Below are 19,792 nucleotides of genomic sequence, written 5' to 3' on the forward strand. Positions count from 1 at the left end.
CGGCACCGAGCTTGACTCCATCTTTGTGTGTTTCCCTCAAAGGACCCTTCATGGTAAATCGCTCACTTGCTATCAGACAGTGAGCACAACTCAGAGATTCATCAAAATGACAAAACTGAGTCTCTAGGGCAGGGAAAGGTCAGCAGACTGTGTGGAGGGCTTGGTCTGCATGAGTCCTCCACAAAAGCTCTGGACATGGGCATGCCTTTGTTCCCCTCTAGTCTGGTGGAAATGATTCGGTGAATGCTCTGCACCTTCCTTTCCCTTCAGTGCCACCCTTGACCCCTCACCCCACCCTTTCACATTAGATCTTTGTGCTCCGCTGGCCTTTCCGGATGAGGAAGAGTCTCACTAGATTAAGAATGGACCTTTTCAGAAGAGGTCAGTCAGTCCTGGGGAGCGGCGAGAATGAAGCCGCCCTCTCCACTTTGACCATTGATTGAAACACTATTCACAGGCTCCAGGATGCTAGGGAGGCAACTCTCTGGGAACTGCTGAGGGACATCAGGTTTCATTCCCATAACCCATGCCCAGTCACCCCAAAGAATCGGCCACTAGCCGGAGCTCCCTCCCACCCGGCTACGTGGTAACCCAAACAAGTCCCTTCTGTATACATTTTCCGTAGCGTGTAATTGCCAACTGGTGACAGAGAAGAATGGGGAGGAAACGCATTAAGAGGGCTTTGACAGAATTATTGTCACAAGGACCCCAATGCTACATGCCAGAAGCAAACTTCATGACATGGCAGTGCCTGGGGGAAGGACTGTGCCCTGAGTTACTCTATAAAGAACTCAGCACTTTCACCAGTCACACACACACACACACACACACACACACACACACACACACACAGTGTGTACCTCCTAAAAACACACACCCACCCACAGTCACAGACTGGCAAGGGCTTTAGAGCCGTGCCCTTTCCGCCATGAGAATTCCCCCTTTTCAAATTCCCCACAAAAGGCCACACAGGAGGAGGGCCACTGCTAGTTTCCTAGAATGGATCCAAATTAAACCAAATATTTTATGATGGCTGTCACATTTTATCATTTCCTCGGTTCCTCTACAGTGCCTGCGTGTCATGGTTCCAGGGTCTTCTCTTGTCCTGGTTAGTGTCACAGTCAAGGTCGGTAAAGAAACGGAAGCTCAGCCCCATCTACATAGACACTACCTTGGTCTCAAAATGGTTTACTTGAGTTTAGCCTAGGATGGTCAGGAGAACAGGAAGTGTGTGGGGTCGAGAATTCAGGAGAAGAGGGTGTGAGGGTGTCCTTGTCCTGAAGCAGCACTGAACAAATATTATTAGGGTAAGGTTGTGGGAACTAGGACAGCATTGCTTGCTGTGAAAGAACTTCAATTTTAGAAATAATTAAAAAGTTCAAGAGCCCACCAGCAGCTCCGGGTACTTCCTATGCCTTGATCCTTTGAGAAGGTAAGGCTAGCCAGTCCCACTATACAACCAAAGAAAGAGCATCATAGAGGCTCAATGATTTGCCTGAAATTATAGAGCTAATAAGTAGCAAATAATTTAAAATTAAACTTCTAAGAGCCTAATGTCCACTGCCCAATACTGCATCTTAGAACGACAGCATCTCAAACCCAAGTGTGCTTCATGTCCACCTTTTAAGCTTTTCTAGTCAGCCCAGTTTAGTCAATGGTTCTTAGCTCAGATCATCGTCTACTGGGACCTTTAGTCCTTTTCTCATCCTTCCAGACTTGCATACTCTAGACTTGGATATCTCCCTGATCCCACAAGCCAACTCTGTTCAAATTCTTCCCAGCCATGTGTGGACATACTCCTCAATCTCTTCCAGGGACAAGGTGAGACCTCCTGAGTCAGGGATGATCACTATGGGTAATCAGAGTCAGCTCTTGCTTGGCTTCAAGATGCCATTAGATGAACTTCAAGTTTTCCAAATTCTTCTGCTAAATGCCCCCCAAGTGTGTGTATATTGTATATATATTTGTATGTGTGCCGTGTGTATATGTGTGTATGCATGTGTATGAGCATGTATTGTGTATTTATTATGTCTATGTGACTAGTGTCCTTGAAGAATCTAGTGTCCTTGGATACTCCTATTATCAAAAAGAGATGGGAGTTGACAAATGGACCAAATACCCAATTGGGTGTGTGTGTGTGTGTGTGTGTGTGTGTGTGTGTGTGTGTGTGTGTGCCTGTCTATCTCTGTCTGTGTGTCTGTGTATGCATCTGTGTGTTTATACATGTGTACCATGCTGCACATGTCAAAATCAGCAGACAACTTACAGGAGTTGGTTCTCCCCTTCCACCGTGTGGGTTCTAGGGACCAAACTCAGGTCACCAGGCTGGATGGCAAACACTGTTACCTGCAGTGCCATCTTGTTGGTCCCCAGTTGTTTAAAAGTTCAGTAAGACGGCTTTCAACGGTGCCTTCTAGACATGCCAGGACTGCTGCACTCATGAACTCACAGAAATTGTGGCTGCCTGTACAAGACCTGTTCGCAATCAAGCCAGTTCACATTTTAGCACATAATGGGAAGGGGTTCAAAAGCCCCACTCATAACTTCAGAGCTATGAACAGTCAATGGCTTCTGGGGGTAAGAGAGTTGGTTTTTCTCTCGGGGTGTGACTCCTGTTAGGTTGTCCATGTTCCAGGGGATGGCCAAACCCTCACACTCAGGAGTTTATGGGCAACACAAATAGAGTAGATGAGTTGAGGGAGAGAAAGGGGAAAGGGAAGTAGGAAGAAGGGGTGAATATGACCAAAATACAGTGCGTGAAGATTCTCAAAGAATTAATTTAAAAATGAGAAAGATGACATCCAGCATAGCTCACGTTCGATTGTGAAGCACAAACCATCCCTCTGAGACTCTTGTTAGCCACCCTGCTTCTCACACAGCAGCCAGCACGGAGTCCTTAGAGCATTCACTGTGGTGCTCCCCTGAGACTGAGGGAGGTGTAATACTAAAGAGCACTTCTAACAGCTGCTGATAAACAAGAGCCCACGTGCTCAGGTCATGAAAGCTAGAGCAGAAAAATAAATCCAATCCAACAATTATTTTTAAAAAAAAGAATCCTATCTTTTTCTGAATCTCTTAGAAAATAACAAATAAAAACCAACTTATAATCCACAGTAAATTTTCTTTAAAACTCTTGATTTTCCATTATTTTTCTCTCAACATGTCATACGCCTAACTTCCTCAAAGCTTCTCTTTACTTCATTCTCAACCTCCAAGTTCAAACTCATCCTCCTAAGACATTTGGCACAGATCTCCTGATGCCTCCAGGTGTCTCCCATTCCAAGCTTTTTGGAGAGTTCTTCCCTGAGGAGCTCTGGCCTGAGACCTGCAGAGATCTGTGGTGGTATTGTGTTCCTCAAAATATTGTGCACCCTAATAAACTTAACTGGGGTCAGAGAACAGAACAGCCACTAGATACAGAAGCTAGAAAATGGTGGCACTCACACCTTTAATCCTAGCATTCCAGAGGCAGAAATCTCTCTGGATCTCTGTGAGTTCAAGGCCACATTGGAAACAGCCAGGCATGGTGACTCACGCCTTTAATCCCAGAAAGTGAGCCTTTAATCCCAGGGAGTGATGGCAGAAAGCAGAAAGATATATAAGGCGTGAGGACCAGAAACTAGAAGCATTTGTCTGGTTAAGCATTCAGGCTTTCGAGAAGCAGTTCAGCTGAGATTCATTTTGGATAAGGACTTGGAGGCTTCCAGTCTGAGGAAACAGGATCAGCTGAGGAACTGGTGAGGTGAGATAGCTGTGGCTTGTTCTGCTTCTCTGATCTTCCAGCATTCACCCCAATACCCGGCTCCAGGTTTGTTTTTATTAACAAGAACTTTTAAGATTCCTGCTATAGAGATCAGGTTGCTTTTCCCCACTTGGTACCAGGTAAGGACCTAGTAAGTACATTCGGAGAGCAGCAAGGTCCCATGGCTGGAGAGCCTGGGGAGTGGATGGTAGAAAATGAAACAGGAAGATTACCAGGTGTTCCTTTGGGAACCCTTAGATGATTTTAGCAGGGAAACGATGGAAGACTTCGGCTGCACTTGGGTAATAGCCTCAGTAGGGTACAAGAGCAGAAGCAGAAAGATCAGTTCAAAGGCCGTTTTCCGTCATTGAAGCCTGAGATGCTTATGCCTTGAACAGGGTGGTAGGATTGAGATTAGTGAGCAGTTAAATTGCAAATGTGTACCATTGGAAGAATCAAGAGGATTAGGATATGCAATTCTGCACAACAAGGTACTTAGCATTCCATGGGCAAACCCTGATTGGCTAGGAATAAGAGTGAATGTCCCTCCATTTCCCCTTAGGCATTTGGTGAGCATGTCACACTGCTCTAAAGAAATCTGTGTCATATTCCAAAGCATTTACTATTGTGTTGCTTGAAGGAAGCATATTTAAGTCCTCTCTCTCTCTCTCTCTCTCTCTCTCTCTCTCTCTCTCTCTCTCTCTCTTATCTTTCATCTCTCTGTCTCTGTCTCTCTCTGTCTCTGTCCCTCTCTGTCTCCTCCTTTCTTTCTCCTCCACCTTCCCCCGCCACCCCCCACCGCAATAAAGACCTTGTCTCAGAAATTGTTTCTAACAGCATTGAATTCATTTTCCACAGGTCCTGGCCAACAGTGATGAGTATCATTTCAGCAAATGAGACAAAAGTACAGTGAAACAGAAATGGTAGCTTTGGGCCTAGATTTACAGGACAAGAAAGATAAACACATTTCTGCAGAGTGCTCACAACTGAATTACTTCTTAGCTCTGAGAGTTTTGAGTGGGTCCCATAGTTCTCATGTGAACCTTGGATCAGAAGAATTCAAGTGGATGGCTTCATCCATCCTTTTCTTATTCTGATCGTTTTGTTTTATAACTCTCAGGTCCTGCACTATGCTTGGTAAGGAACACATGATTCTGTAAACTGTGAATGCTTCTGATTGGTTAGCCAGAGCAGGGTTTTTCTGTTAGATGGATTCCTTCTGAGCTGAAGACCTGTGTTTCAGTTCATGCATCCAAATTTCCTTGCCTCCTAACTGCTGCGTGAGCAGATCCAGTGAAGTACACTGAACAGCAGAGTGAGGGTCCTTGGAAGGAGATCTGGAAGCTTAACAAAAGGCTGTCAGCTCAAATTAAAATATCATTGATGTCTATTTACTAAAATTTTTATTTAAACTTTATATTTTCCCTACAAAGTCAGTATCTATTCTTACTTAAAAAATAATAAACTAAATTGCCAAGGAGACTTCCAATGGAATAAAATAGATGAATCAACACACACTCATCTCCAACCAAAAAGGCCATGAAATATTCAAGTGTTCATAATCTCCAAAGACAGAGTGATTCTGATGCTCAACGATGGTGAAAGAGAATGCCAAGTAAACCAGAATACACAGAGGGCAGTAGTTAATCCCCATCGATCTGACAGAGCAGAGACAGCAGAGACCTAAGGTGGCTTCAGACAGAACATTGAGCAAACAAATGGAAATCAGAGAGATTTGGGGATACAGCATCCAGGGGTGGCGAAGAGCTGATGTACTGGTGTCTAAAAGCAGAACTGACGACTGGTAGGGAAAACAGGGCAGGGTGAAAGTCCTTGGAGCCCCAAGACCTTCTTCCACCTGGATTTCTGGGCAGATGATTGCCAAGTTCCAAGGGAAGGAAAGATGGAGGGAGGGAGGGAGGGAGGGAGGGAGGGAGGGAGGGAGGGAGAGAAACACAAAAACCTATGTGTGCCTTAAATTAACACCAGACCCAACGAAATGTGGTAGCCAAGTTCCTCATCCAAATCAAGAGAATTAAGGGACCCCAGAAATACAGACACACAAAGACAGAAGGCCTTGTTCCGTTCATTAGGCTTCTAAAAGCCAGAAGCCTACACACTTCAGGAAAAGTCACTGTCAGGGATTAGTTACTGTCCTCAGTGAGGTGGTGAAATCCCTGACAGAAGTGACAGAAGGAAGGAAGGTGTTATTTTGACTCACAGTACTAAGGTGCAGTCTATGGAGGCAGGACATGGCCACAGCAGCCTGAGGCAGATCGTCACATTGTATCTGTAGTGGGGCACAGAAGAGTGAGGAATGCTAGCCTCAACCCACTTTCTCCTTGTTACTCAGTCCAGAACCATAGCTCCCGGCCCATTGACTGGGACAGTCTACATTTAGGGTAGGTCGTCCTGTCTAATTATCCCAGTCTAGAAACCTTCCTCACAGACTACCCAGCAAATTGTCCTGGCGATTCTCTGTCCTGTCAGTCTTAGACAGAGGACTGCTGAAGGTGCTGTGTGAGGTGTGTGCTGTGGAGAGCCCTGTGTCCACCCTGTATTGGTTCCTCTTGTCCCAGGTTCGCCTCAGCAGAGCAGGGACCTGTGGATCCAGAGTGTGGGAGATAAAGATTGCCTACAGAGAACTTAAAACCAGTATTTAAATAGACTGTAACTGCTTTCCTTTTAATTATCTCATGTACATCCGTTCTAAATAATTTTGTGACATAGCCATCCACTCCCCCAAAAGACTCAAGTTCCAAGCAGTTGCTGTAGCTATCATATACCATAGCAATGAATATATACACATTTGTACACTTTAACTTTCTAAATGGAAATTTATTTGGAAAACTCCAAAATTTAGTTAGTTTCCCATTACCACACGCTCAGCTAAGGATGGTCCCTTCAAGGGTGAGTTCAGAGGTTCAAAGCCCTCCCCTTGGCCTCAGCCAGGTCTGCCTGTGGGATGCAATGCCTACCGTATGCCATAGGCCTGTGTTTAAATAGCAGGCCCCAAACAAACACTACCCCCATTGGACTGCAACAATACATTTAAAAATAGGTAATGACTCCACAAAATAAGGAACCCTTTGGAATACTTTTTGTGGTTTTGTGTCACCACTTGAATGGTTACGTTTTCTTAAACACTTGAAGCAGTAATGCAGAGCACCACGGGGAATAATTCAGAAGTTCTGTTTGTAATTACAAAATTTATTCCCCACACAAAAATACTTGGCTTAGTGTGAGTGACATTTTTAAAATGATATTTACCAGTGTTACTGTTTCTGAATCTAAGGACTTAAGAGAGTAATTATTATAACTTATTTTCATCAGTACTACTTAAAATATTTTGATTCGTATATGCATTGTAAATGTGTGTGTTTATGAACATCTATGTATGTGAATTGATCTAATGTGTTAGATGTGGCTCTCATTTGAGGTCTACTGCGTTCACCAGATATTTGAAATCCAGAGACTAAAATTAAAAACAAAGCAAACTCAGATGAAACTTAGACACAAACCATGAAGAGACAGGAGGAAACATAAACTTCAAGCTTAAATTCTAGAAAATACAAACAAAAAATGGCCTATTGATTGGGGAACATGGCTATGGGTGTTTTAGCTGAAAGAATAGCATCGCCCCTGTTTGGTCGACGAGGTCACTAAGAGCAAGTCTAGCCTGGAACCTCTGCCTTCTTTGCTATCTGTTTCCTTTGCTCCAGGTCTCCTGCTCACTTCTGCACATAGGTAAATTAACAACGGGCATCTGTCTGATCCACTTCATCCCTCCTTAAGGCTAAAGACATAAAAATAGGAGTGACGCACATTGCCATCAGCCTTCACAGAGTTACTGTCACCATGGATTCCTGGGACAGCAGAGCTTCTTGGGACAGACAGAACACACCTCAGATAAAACAGGGATCGAGAGACCCACAGAAATCCACAAAGATACCCCCACAACAGACTGCTGGCAATGGTCGAGAGACAGCCCGAACTGACCTACTCTGGTGATGGGATGGCCAAACACCCTAATTGTGCTAGAAACCCCATCCAACGACTGAGGGATATGGATGCAGAGATCCATGGCTAGGCCCCAGGTAGAGCTCTGGGAGTCCAATTAGCGAGAAAGAGGAGGGTTTATATGATCGAGAATTGTTGAGACCAAGGTTGGATAAAGCACAGGGACAAATAGCCAAACGAATGGAAACACATGAACTATGAACCAATGGCTGAGGGGTCCCCAACTGGATCAGGCCCTCTGAATGGGTGAGACAGTTGATTGGCTTGATCTGTTTGGGAGGCATCTAGGCAGTGGGACCCGGTCCTGTGCTCATTGCATGAGTTGGCTGTTTGAAACCTGGGGCCTATGCAGGGTCCCTTGGCTCGGCCTGGGAGGAGGGGACTGGACCTGCCTGGACTGAGTCTACCAGGTTGATCTCAGTCCTCGGGGGAGGCTTTGCCCTGGAGGAGGTGGGAATGGGAGGTGGACTTGGGGAATGTGAGGGGGGCGGGAGCGGGGAGAACAAGGGAATCCATGGCTGATATGTAGAACTGAATTGTATTGCAAAATTAAAAAATAAAATAAAAAATAAAAAAAAAAACAGGGATCGACGGTGGAGATAATGCCCCTTGGAACAAGAACAAACACAGACTTCAGACACACACACACACACACACACACACACACATACACACAAAAGAATAGTGAGCTCCTCAGACTGCCTCGCAGAACCAAGGCAACACAGTCAGACCACACCTTGGCCAGACCACTCAGTTGTGCAAACCTCTTCCTCCCGGCCTCCATTCTTTCCCCTCTGTTTAAACTGAAAGCTCATGTCAGTGCCCAGAAAACAGTCACTGGATCCCTTTCCCGTTTCTGTTCTGGATGTATACACTGATTACATCTCCCTTCTCTGCTTTAACTGTTCTCCATCTCCTTGGGTTACCGATCGATCGACCAAGACAGGTGGCCAAGACTCAGCTATTGGAGGCCAGAGCTGGTGCTTTGGCTCCCAGACTCTGCTTACAGGAGTAATAAAACCAGGATGACATTTTGAAGAGACAGTTTTACATGACAAGAAAGAACACTCAGAATTTAAAATATAAGTTCAAAAAGTCTAAATGGGGACAAAGAAGGTGGAATTGAGATGAATTTTCAAAGCCTCGGGACAGAACTGATAAGATGTAAAAATGGGAAATAAAATATCCTTAAAATCAGAGTGTTAGCTCTGGAGATCTGACTTCTGACTAGCTGAAAGTTCCAGAAAAAAAAAAAAACTAAGTAAACACGTGGAAGAACAACAGAAAGAATCATAAGATATAGGAAACTTTCCCAGAACTAAAACCCATGATCTTCCAAGGAGAAACCCCTACCATGTACTCAGGACAATAAGTGAAAAGCAAGCCACATACAGCAAAATGAAGTTTCTGAATATTAACAATAAAGACCAAATCCCCAGACAGGGGAAAAAAAATGGAATATAGCAGCTGGCAGGAGTCAGCATTTTTCTAAAATATATTGAAAAACAGAATATGCTGGTATCGTCCTAGCCATGGTCCAATTCTGAAAACATTCCCAATCTAGAATCCAGTAGGCCACAAAGTTAAATGTATAATAACTGTACAAAAAAAACATCATATGGGCAAGTTTTCAAAAGCTGTACCTTTTGTGGCAGAAAGCTCCAGACGAGCATGCTTCACAGAGCAAGAGGATAAAGGGAGGGAAAAGAAGATAGGCCACACAGAAAACGGGAATCAGGATCACGGAAGAGCTTTGACAAGCTCAAAATGATAAAAGGAATGCTCCCATCAGCACCTATCCAGGGGCCTTGAAAGTTCTCAACCATAGAACAGGAAAGTAGAAATTTCCAAAGACAGTGTCACCAAGAAAATAAAATGGGACAGATCCTCAGATTGTGTGTCCCGTGGGAGGTGGAAAGTAATTAGTGTTGGGAAATACTGGGCAGACGTTTTTAAAAGATGAGGACAGGTTGAGCTCCAGGACAAACAAAAGGGTATGCAATCATAATGAGCTGGCAATGATATTAGTGTCACTCTAGTAATGTAAACACCCAGCACGGATTTGGCAAATAACTGAACCCTGGGGAGATGGGTGGTAGGAGATGAGTACACATCACAGGAGTTAAGTTCCCAGTTTCCTCACTACACTAATAATCATAAGGCGAAGTGGTTATACCATTGTACTATTTACAAGTATGGAATAATAAGTGAAGGAATGAAGCTAGAGTAAATATAAGTCTATTCCTCTGGGGTATATGACTTGGTGAGGGGAAAAAAAGAACTGTGATTTTATTTTGTCTTTCATAACACTTGGTTTTAAAAACTTTGTACACAGAGTGCTTTGGGCAACATATTTAAAAGGGAAAAGCAGGAAACCAGAATTTTACTGGAAGCTCCAAGTTTTAATATGAATTGAAAATCAATGTAATATTAAAATATAGAAAAGAGGGAGGGACCTCTGAGTGTTTGAACTTGGTACTTTACTGGTTGGCATCTGTCTGCCAGATCAGACCTCAGACCACATGCAAACACACTCTGGAGGGATGAGAAGGAATGTTTACTGGACACCTAGTGTACACCAGCTCTCTGACAGAAGATTGACGGAAAATACTATGACTGGCCCTCCCCACGACCCTGGGAATGGAGCAAGCTGTGTTCCAGACAGAGTATGAGTCTCTTCGAGTTGAACGACTTTCTGGTAGGCATTTGTTTTAACTTCCAGTGTGGGAGTCGTAAGGACAGTGTGGGTACAGTCAGATCATTCATCCTCATACAACTCAGCAAGCCCAAGTAGCTTGACCTTGTCATTCAGATAGAGGTGGGGAGAGCTGCGCTGTGGCAGTGGCTTCTCTTGAACCCTCCAGCCTGAGCCTTGGAGCACGGAAGCCACGTTGGGATCCTCAGCATCGCTCACCATGCCTTGCGCGGCAGATAGGAAATGCTCACTCAGAGTTGCACTAACTGACTGATCGAGACTCTGAGTAGTCTACTTGGTTCATCAACTGGCAGAAAATCAAGTTCCCCAATCCATTGTCTCTCTACATGCTATGCGGGAGACCTGTGTGAGGCTTGTCCGGATGCAGCTTCTACGGGAAGACTTGCAGTGATTTGAATACAACATGGATGCACGTGTTGAATGCATGGCCTTCAGTTGGTGGTGATATTGTGGGAACTCTAGGAGGTGGGGCTTAGCTCGAGGAAATGGGTCACTGAAGGGTGTGCCTTTGACAGGTATACTTGATCCTTCTCTTTCTGCTTCCTGACAACTATGAGGTAAGTAGCACCCATCAAGAGTTTCCTCTACTGTGATATTCTACCTCATCAGAGCCCCCCCCCCCCCCCCCGATCACAGCACCAAGAGACCACAGGATGAACCCACAGAAATCAGGAGCCAAAATAAAGTTGAGTTGTTTCTGTCAGACTTTTTATCACAGCAAGTCAAGAATAAGAGACGCTGGTCCCTTCTTTAAAGGCAAGATGGAGCTACACGGGTTGCCCTCATGCATCCTAAGGGGACAATGTATAGCTGTGTCTCAGGCCTTCACACTGAAATGCCACACCCTTTAGATAGTCTTCAGTGTTTAAAAAAATAAAAGAAAGAAAGAAAAAGAACATAAAAAATTCTGTGGAAACAATTTTGGAGCCCACAGAACTTTTGAAAATGTCATTAGCAAACTGTAAAATCAGGGCGATAAAAATCAGACAGCCCCAGGGAAATAACAGTGTCCCCAGCACAGGCCCCTCACCCTGAGTCACCAAGAGACCAGTTTCCATGCACAGGTCCAGGAAACAGGGAGGTCAGAGCTGATGCATGTCTCCTGCCTGCAATGGCTTCCAAGGTGGGGACGATCGAGAAAGACGGAGTGGAGCAGGACCAACTGGAAATAAAGGGGGGAAACCTGAACAATTGAAAGGAGATCCTGAGCACCCAGGAACAACTTTAAAGGATTTTTAAGAAAGCAAGCTCATGCTCCAGGCTTCCCTGGTTGGTTCCACACCTCTACTCAGCAGTCAGGATAGCAGATCCATCCCTGAGGTTTCTGCAGTAATACATTTAAGACATCCCATAGGGAGAGACCTTGCAAGGATCAAGTATTGTGGGACACTCGGAACAAGGTAGGACAGAAAATAGTGTCTAAAGGTCACCTGTACTATCATGGTAATGTTAGCAAGAGTTGTGGCTGCTCCTGACAACTCACAGAGTTGCTTTACAGGGCTAGGCAGAGAGGGAAACGGTATCTAGATGAATGTGTCAGGTCCTAACCAGGCACATGGTGATAAGCCCTGGGATGTGGATATGTGTGAGTGTGAAGGGGCTGCAACCCTGGGGTGCAGGAAACACAGATCTTAAGCCTTACTGATACAGTTGCTCCCTGCAGAGATGCTAACATGAAAAATGCCCATCCCAAGTGCAACTGGGTTGGTTTTTTTTTTTTTAATGTGCATTTCTAGTGTTTCATTTATTCCCCTTTTGAGACTTGTAACAAAATGGAAATGGAGATGGAAGAAGCCATCCTGGGGTAGTGCTGGCAGACCTGCCAGTATTCAGGGCCCAGAGCTGGAATCAAAAGAGCATTTCTGTTTTTAGAGTTTTTTGCAACTCCATTCTCAGAAAGCAGATGCTACAAAAAGTGATACTCCAGACTTGTGAAATGTCCTTCCAAAGTCCCCAAGAGCTGGTGACCAGGAGCAAGGAAAATTGCATTGTTGAGAGCTAGACCCATGACCTCAGGATGAACTTTCACAAATTACATCCTTTTTCTTTATCCCTATCTCTTATACCTTCAGGAGCTGGGTGTTACTTGTGTGTGAGGATAAGCAACTTGTGACATCTATGTCTCCTGGCCTTGAGCACCCTAGGTGAAGGTAAATGCCAGACTGAGTGGGTCCCCACTGGACTGGATAGGTCCCCAGTGATGTGTTCTGAAGCCTGTAGCGTTTCCTTGGAGGTCTCAATTCACTCCCTATCCAATTTATGGTGACATGGCTGTCACACATCAGGGCAGAACCACTGGGCTTTGGATAGTGGTTTTTCTTCCAGGCGTCAGCACTGTGGTGGAAGAGGGGGTCACTGTACCTGGCAGGTACATGAAAGATGGCTGTCCACAGGCCAGTGGCCCCAGGGTACATTCTTGCTTCAAATTCAAATGATCTCCAGTACAAATTTTTCACCCCCAAAATCAGAAATGCTGACTGAGTATTCCACCCTTTCTTGGGTATTGTTCAACATCGTATGTAAACCCTGTTCCCTGCTTCTAGAATCTTCCCATACAAGGCCTACAGACATAAGCATCACTGCTGTAGAGGTAATGGGATCACAATTGGCACAATTGTTCTAAATGATGATCCATTGTTTTTATATTACCATTAAGTTGTGCAAATGAGTGTGACTGAGTTGGCATTTAATTTCCAGGAATTATCCTGGGGTGACTTAGGATGTTTCGAAGACACCATGTCAGCCACTCTTGCCGAGTGGCTTTTATGAAAGGAAAGAAATTGAACTCTACCTGATGTTCCACAAACAAGGCACTCCTTCAACTTGCTGGGCATGCATTTACAGTGTGAAGACCTGTTCTACCAATACGAGATATGTCACAGGGCTGAGGAGATGGTGCAGTTGGCAAAGTGCCTGTCATGTAAGCACAAGGACCTGTGTTCAACCCCTAGAGCCCACATTTTTAAACAAGCCAAGTGTATGCTTGTAATCCCAGCACTGGGGAAGTGAAGGGAGCTGGATCCTGGGGCTCACTGGCCAGCCAGCCTAGCCTACTTGTTGTCTCAAAAGAAAGTGGAGGATGGGGATGGTGCTTAAGGAGTCTCCTTTAGACTAACCTTTGATCTTGCCATGCATCTCCACATGAATGCTTACCTGCACACACAAGCATGCTCACATATGTTTGTGTATACAAACACAAAGAGGGCCACAAAGGATGTTTTTGCTAGCACGAAATATGCACACAAACCAATAGTGAGGAGAAAAGTGATCCACAATACATCATGTAGTATGATCAAATTTCTAATATGCATATGTTGCATAGGATGTTCATCCATCCATTCATCAGATAAGTGTGGAGCCAGTCTGTGTTCATACTGTTCCAGGCACTGAGGAGTCACAAGCTACTGAGAGTTGATAATCTAGAAGGATGGAGGACAAATAAGCAAGTAAGAGATAAACACCATGGGTATAGTACATTAGGAGAAGACTGTCTTTGGATGTACTCAAGTGTGTGAGAATTCTTTGGGGAGATTTTGGGCAAAGCCTGCTCTTCCCTACACAGCACCAAGTTCGAAGGCTGGGAGAACCTGAAGTGTGTCTTCAAGGCACAGTAGCCAGGTCTCAAGGCTCAAGTGGAAGGTCTGATACCTCCATGGTGGGTGATGTTGAGTAATCACTATTAATCCTAAAGATGTGAGGAGAAAGACCACTGACCAAAATCATCATGGACAAATTAATGAAAGCAAGCTTTTTTCTTTATGCACATGGGCTGCCTCCCCCTAAAACAGAGTTAAAGAGGTCATCATTGGACATGGGCAAGACAAGGATTTCTATAGCTCGAGGGTAGGGGGTTTACAAATGGGGGATTGCAGACAAGTAGGCAGAGTTACTGGAGCAGCATAACGAGGTCCTCAAAACAAAGTGGTCATAACAAGGTAGTCATAACAGATGGTTATAATAACCTTTTGAAACAAAGGTAGGGTTGTAAAATGGTCATAAAAACTTTTTGAAACAAAGACACGGTTGCCATTTCCTGGAAAGTGGAAGTACAGGACCATTGTAAGTTAAGATGTGGCATAGTCCAATCCTTGAGAAAGACAGGTTTAATCATAGTCAGGAATGAACCTAGTTTGTCTTTACTGTAAGATGGCTTTCAAGCCTAAGATGGGGGCAGGCTGGATCATCAGTTACCAAGGGTCCTGGTCTTCTGTGAGCCCTTGGAGGATTTAGAGCAGGAAAGAGGCAGGGCACTTTGGCCTCCCTGTGGGAAATAGCCTGTGGGGTGTGAGTAGAAGCACAATGGTTAGTTCAAAGACCATTGTTAATAACTGTGCTTAAGGCTTATGACCTCAACAGGGTGGTAGACTTAGATGACTAAATTTTGAAGAAATAATAAAGGTAGAATCAAGAAGATTGTCTAATACACAGGATTGAAAATGTGAGTTTAGAGGAAAATGACTTTTTTTTTAACCTAAAGAACTTTAGGAAATTATTATGCCACTTACTTGTCTGGAAAATACTGATGGAAGGATAGTTAAAGTGGGACATCCAAAGGATGGAAGTATGTGGTGAAGCCAGCGGCTAGTGCTCACCTAATCTGTGTGCTCGGGGCAGATGCTGGTGAAACAGGTCCATCATTATATGTTTTCACTTGGCTATCACGATAACTCTGAGATGCAGGTCTTGTTGCATAAGGGGTTGTGGGCTTGCACTTAACTAACTAGTTCAACTTTTTTTTTACAATGACTATGCACGGCCTTCAGAATAAAAATAAAGGGCTCTCTGTTTGTGATGAACCCAGGGGGAAAAGGAAACATTGGTAAATTTTAGTATTTAGGAAGTCTCTGGTGATTACTCAAGTCGAGTGGGTGTGAGGTTGTTTCACATGTATTCCTTTAGTTCATCTGTATTACGTTTTTTTATTCTGCTGCTGTGATAAAATACCCTGAAAAGGAGTGCAAAGGAGTGTGTTTTAGCTCATCCTTCCCTGTTATAGTTGCTCTTCCCTGCACAGCACCAAGTTTGGAGGCTGGGAGAACCTGAAGTGTGCCTTCAAGGCACAGTAGTCAGGTCTCAAGGCTCAAGTGGAAGGTCTGATACCTCCATGGTGGGTGATGTTGAGTAATCACTATTAATCCTAAAGATGTGAGGAGAAAGACCACAGATCCAACCAAGTTGACTATCACAATCCATTGTCACCATTTTTTATCCTGCCAGCCCAGAACTCAATGTTCTAGTCACAGGGCCTTGATACCTGCACTTTAGATGTAATCTGCCTATCATCCTCTGGATTTTTCAAATCTCTTGGATGCAAACAAAAGAAGAAGAGATACTGAAAGGATATCTGGAATCTGTTGTGATTTCTTTTAGAGAATTATGCAAATGGGTTATTTTTTAACTATTATGCCTTCTAAACCTAGCATATAATTTACAACATATCCCAGATAAATAACTCCACCTGGAGCCCCTACACCAGGCCAATGCTCTCATTATAAGTTGGATTTCTGGATAGTATGGATTTTTTTTTTTTTTTTTTTTTGGTTTTTCGAGACAGGGTTTCTCTGTGTAGCTTTGCGCCTCTCCTGGAACTCACTTGGTAGCCCAGGCTGGCCTCGAACTCACAGTGATCCGCCTAGCTCTGCCTCCCAAGTGCTGGGATTAAAGGCGTGCGACACCACCGCCCGGCTATTTTTTAATATCAACATTTCATAAGTGAAAGATTGCATTTACCTTTGCCTTTTCTCTCCAGTTACTAAATTTAACCACAAATGCTGTGTCTTTGTCAACCTATGCACACTCATTCAATGAAGTAAGGAGAGCAGGGGTAGTTACGGTGCCTGGCAATGGATGACTAAAAGGACGTTTGTGGTGGAAACCTATCTAGTCATCATACTGACACTCTCTTGACTTGAGAATTGTGGGATTCTTCCTGCCATGGAGTTCACTGATTTAAAGTGACTTCTCACTGTGCTCTGTTGCTGTCTGATATTTTCAAGATGCTGCAGTGGGATGGGACTGATCACATCTTATTCAAGATGAAAGGTCAGATTGAGATTTCTACTCATCACATGCCTCTGCAAATGTTTAGTAAAACCTGATGCTGGAATTACACCAGAGGCAGTGCCCATGCTGTTCTCACAACTCCAAACAAAATATGTTTTTATTTTCTTTTACAAGTGTAGAGAGGAATTTTATCATAACACGGACTTTATTAAGTGGAATTGTATGTGCCTTGGATCAAACTGAGTCTTCTGAATCATGAACATTGGAAATGGAAAGGAATTAGCCATTACATAGTCCAAATTTGCCACTTAATAGATGAGGAAAAAGATGCTCAGAGAACATAAGGGTTCTGCCCAAGACCACACAGAACTGAGGACCAGAATCCAGCTCTTTATCCTGAGTACAAAGTTCTTTCCACTCACTAGATCATGCCACCTGCCAAGACCATTGCTGATAGACTTGATTGACCACATGATGGTCCCAGGAGCCGACCAAGGAGCTGACCTAGCATAGATGTCCATTTGCCTCACATGCACCCACAGCACAAACCAACTTTCCAGAACTAGAGAGACCCAATTCAGACTAGAATAATTCAGACAGCAGAACCTGTATGATGTGCTTCAGGCTAGGATGCATGCCAGTATTTGGCTCTGCCCTTGATTCAAACCTAGAGATTGTGAAAGAGAACTTGGAAGGACTGAAAGAAGAAGAATAAAAAGGAGGATGGGAGATCAAAGCATGCTCACAGATATGTACAAAAATAGGTCAGAGGCAGTGAAGAATCAAGCCTTGGCCTTTTAGAAGTTACTTTCAATAACAACTGTTATCAGAGTACTTCCACTATCTTCATGAATGCTTGCTTAAGTTCAAAACAGGATCAAGAATGGAACACAATTTTTTAACTGACACCTTCCCTTGAACCTCAACTGTGGTCCTTTAGCAAATCAACCATTAATACAGCTGAGCTTGTGCTGCAATCAGCTGCCAGCTCACTGGAGGGATAGTTTTTAAAATGCAGTTGGCATCCCAGTCAACCCTGTAGTAACCACAAGCCGTATATCGTTACCTTTGAGAGTACATCTAAATGTGGAAACATGATCTATGCTGGATGCCAACTGTATATAATGGCATCTCCCTGCCTGTAGCGATTTGCCAATAATCAATCATATATTGTTATATACATAGCAGGGTACTGTGACTACATTTGAGTTTTCTCTAAGAAAATGCTTTACTTTCTGTTCTGATGAAAAGCTTGATGATTCCCAGGTAGCCAACCTTGGGAAAGCCTTCATCACAGCAAAGAAAAGTGAGCTTGTGTCGGTTACACTGTGGTACCTCCAGGTCTAGAGCTCTGCTTCTCATACATTTTGAATGATGAGTATGTATTTGTCAGGTTTTTTTTCAGTTACAATGACAGAAACCCAGCTCAGGATGAAGCAAAGGAATCTAGAGATGGATAACTGAAGTACTAGTGTATGGCCTTAAGGACCCCAAAGAACTGAAGAAGTATTATCAACAATGTCTCTAATTATCCCGATTTCTTGGTTCCCACTTCCCCAGTATATTGGCTTTTTTTCTGTCCTTTTGATGAAGATAGACTTCCTCCATCTCTCTCTCTCTCTCTCTCTCTCTCTCTCTCTCTCTCTCTCTCTCTCCCCCTCCTCTCTCTCTCTCTCTCTCTCTCTCTCTCTCTCTCTCTCTCTCTCTCTCTCTCTCTCTCTGTGTGTGTGTGTGTGTGTGTGTGTGTGTGCTTGCACATGTGTCTGCCTGTGCACACATTCAGGTATGTTCAATATTGTGTATGTGTATGTGTATATTGCTGAGATAACTCAGTACATGGCTAGAGGCAGACCCTGGCTTATCCAATTCCAGTTTAGCAACCTGGCCTAGAGTCAGGAAAAAACTTTTGGGGACATAATGCATGAATACAATTCCTGTGAAAGCATGCTAACCCTACCTCTAAATCGCATGCGGCCACACAACTGACCGGTAGTCCCAAAGAGGCACCATCTCTGGCTGTCCCATGAGGAATGGTGATTCCTTGTCCCAGCAGAATGCTATTAATCACCCGAGACTCCAGAACCACATGCAAGGGGGAAAGGGCCGTTTCCGAAGGAAAATGAGATGCCAGTAAAAGAAAGAGACAAGATGCTGAGCAATCACTCAACCCACACCAGAGAAGCTTCTTCTTACAGTAGATGAGAATTAACACAGACCCACAACTGGACAATGTGCAGAGACTTCAGAGGACTCAGTCCTACATGGGATGTCTTCATCAAACCCCTCCCCTCAAGGCTCAGGGAGCTACGTGGCAAAGGAGGCAGAAAAATTGTAAAAGCCAGAGGTGATGAGTGACCCCAAGGAAACAGTGTCTCCCAGACACAATCAGACTACGAACTGATTCACATGTGAACTCACAGAGGCTGTAGCAGCACACACAAGACCTTCACAAGTTCAAGCCAGACAGGGTCCCAGCACTGGGACACAGGGTCCTACCTCTAACCAAGAAGCTCTCTGCAATTGATAACTACTGTGAAAGGGAAAATCTGTTTTCTCCAATGGCATGTCACTGAGTCGATCAACCACACTCCGTACAACCACACAACCAGAGCGGTTCCCATGTGCAAGAGTAGTTGGCCAATACAAACTAACTCAATGCTACTTTTATGGACTTTTGTTTTGCTTTGCTTTGGCTTTTTTTTTTTTTGGTCTTGTTGGTCTTTTTCCTGTTTTTGTGTTTCTTGTTTGTTTGTTTTTGTTGTTCTTCTTCTTTGTTTTTGAAAGGCAGAGAGAAAGAACACAAAATTGATTCAGTAGGGAGGTGGGGAGGGTCTGGGAGGAGTTGGGAGAGGGGACATATATATCAAAATATACTAAAATTTAATTAAAAACTTTAATTAACTTTTAAAAGAACAATATATGCCAATGACATTCCAGAGGCTTGAAGACATCCCTGCAGGGGGAAAGGTTTTTAAGAGAACCCCAAACACATGCACATAAAAGGGGAGAGGACTAAGTGACAAGGACACCATCTTGCAGCCCAGGTTCCGGGGGTGGTTCCGGTGCTGGCAGTCACGGAGCGCTACAGGCTTTATCCCAGGGATCATGTTCAGGAGCAGGTCCATCTGGGCATGGACGTGGAGTGGGAAACATCTATACAGACAGTAGTGACGAGTCACAAGCAACAGAGGGCTATGCCTAAGCATCATTCCACCTTCTGCCACAATAAGAGAGCCCTCAGCTGTGAGCTGAGCACACACCAGCCCATCTCGAAGCTCGAAGTCACATGCCTCAGTCCTAGCCAGTGAGGA

Source organism: Peromyscus eremicus, chromosome 6 (genome assembly GCF_949786415.1).
Source record: "Peromyscus eremicus chromosome 6, PerEre_H2_v1, whole genome shotgun sequence".
NCBI lineage: Eukaryota > Metazoa > Chordata > Mammalia > Rodentia > Cricetidae > Peromyscus > Peromyscus eremicus.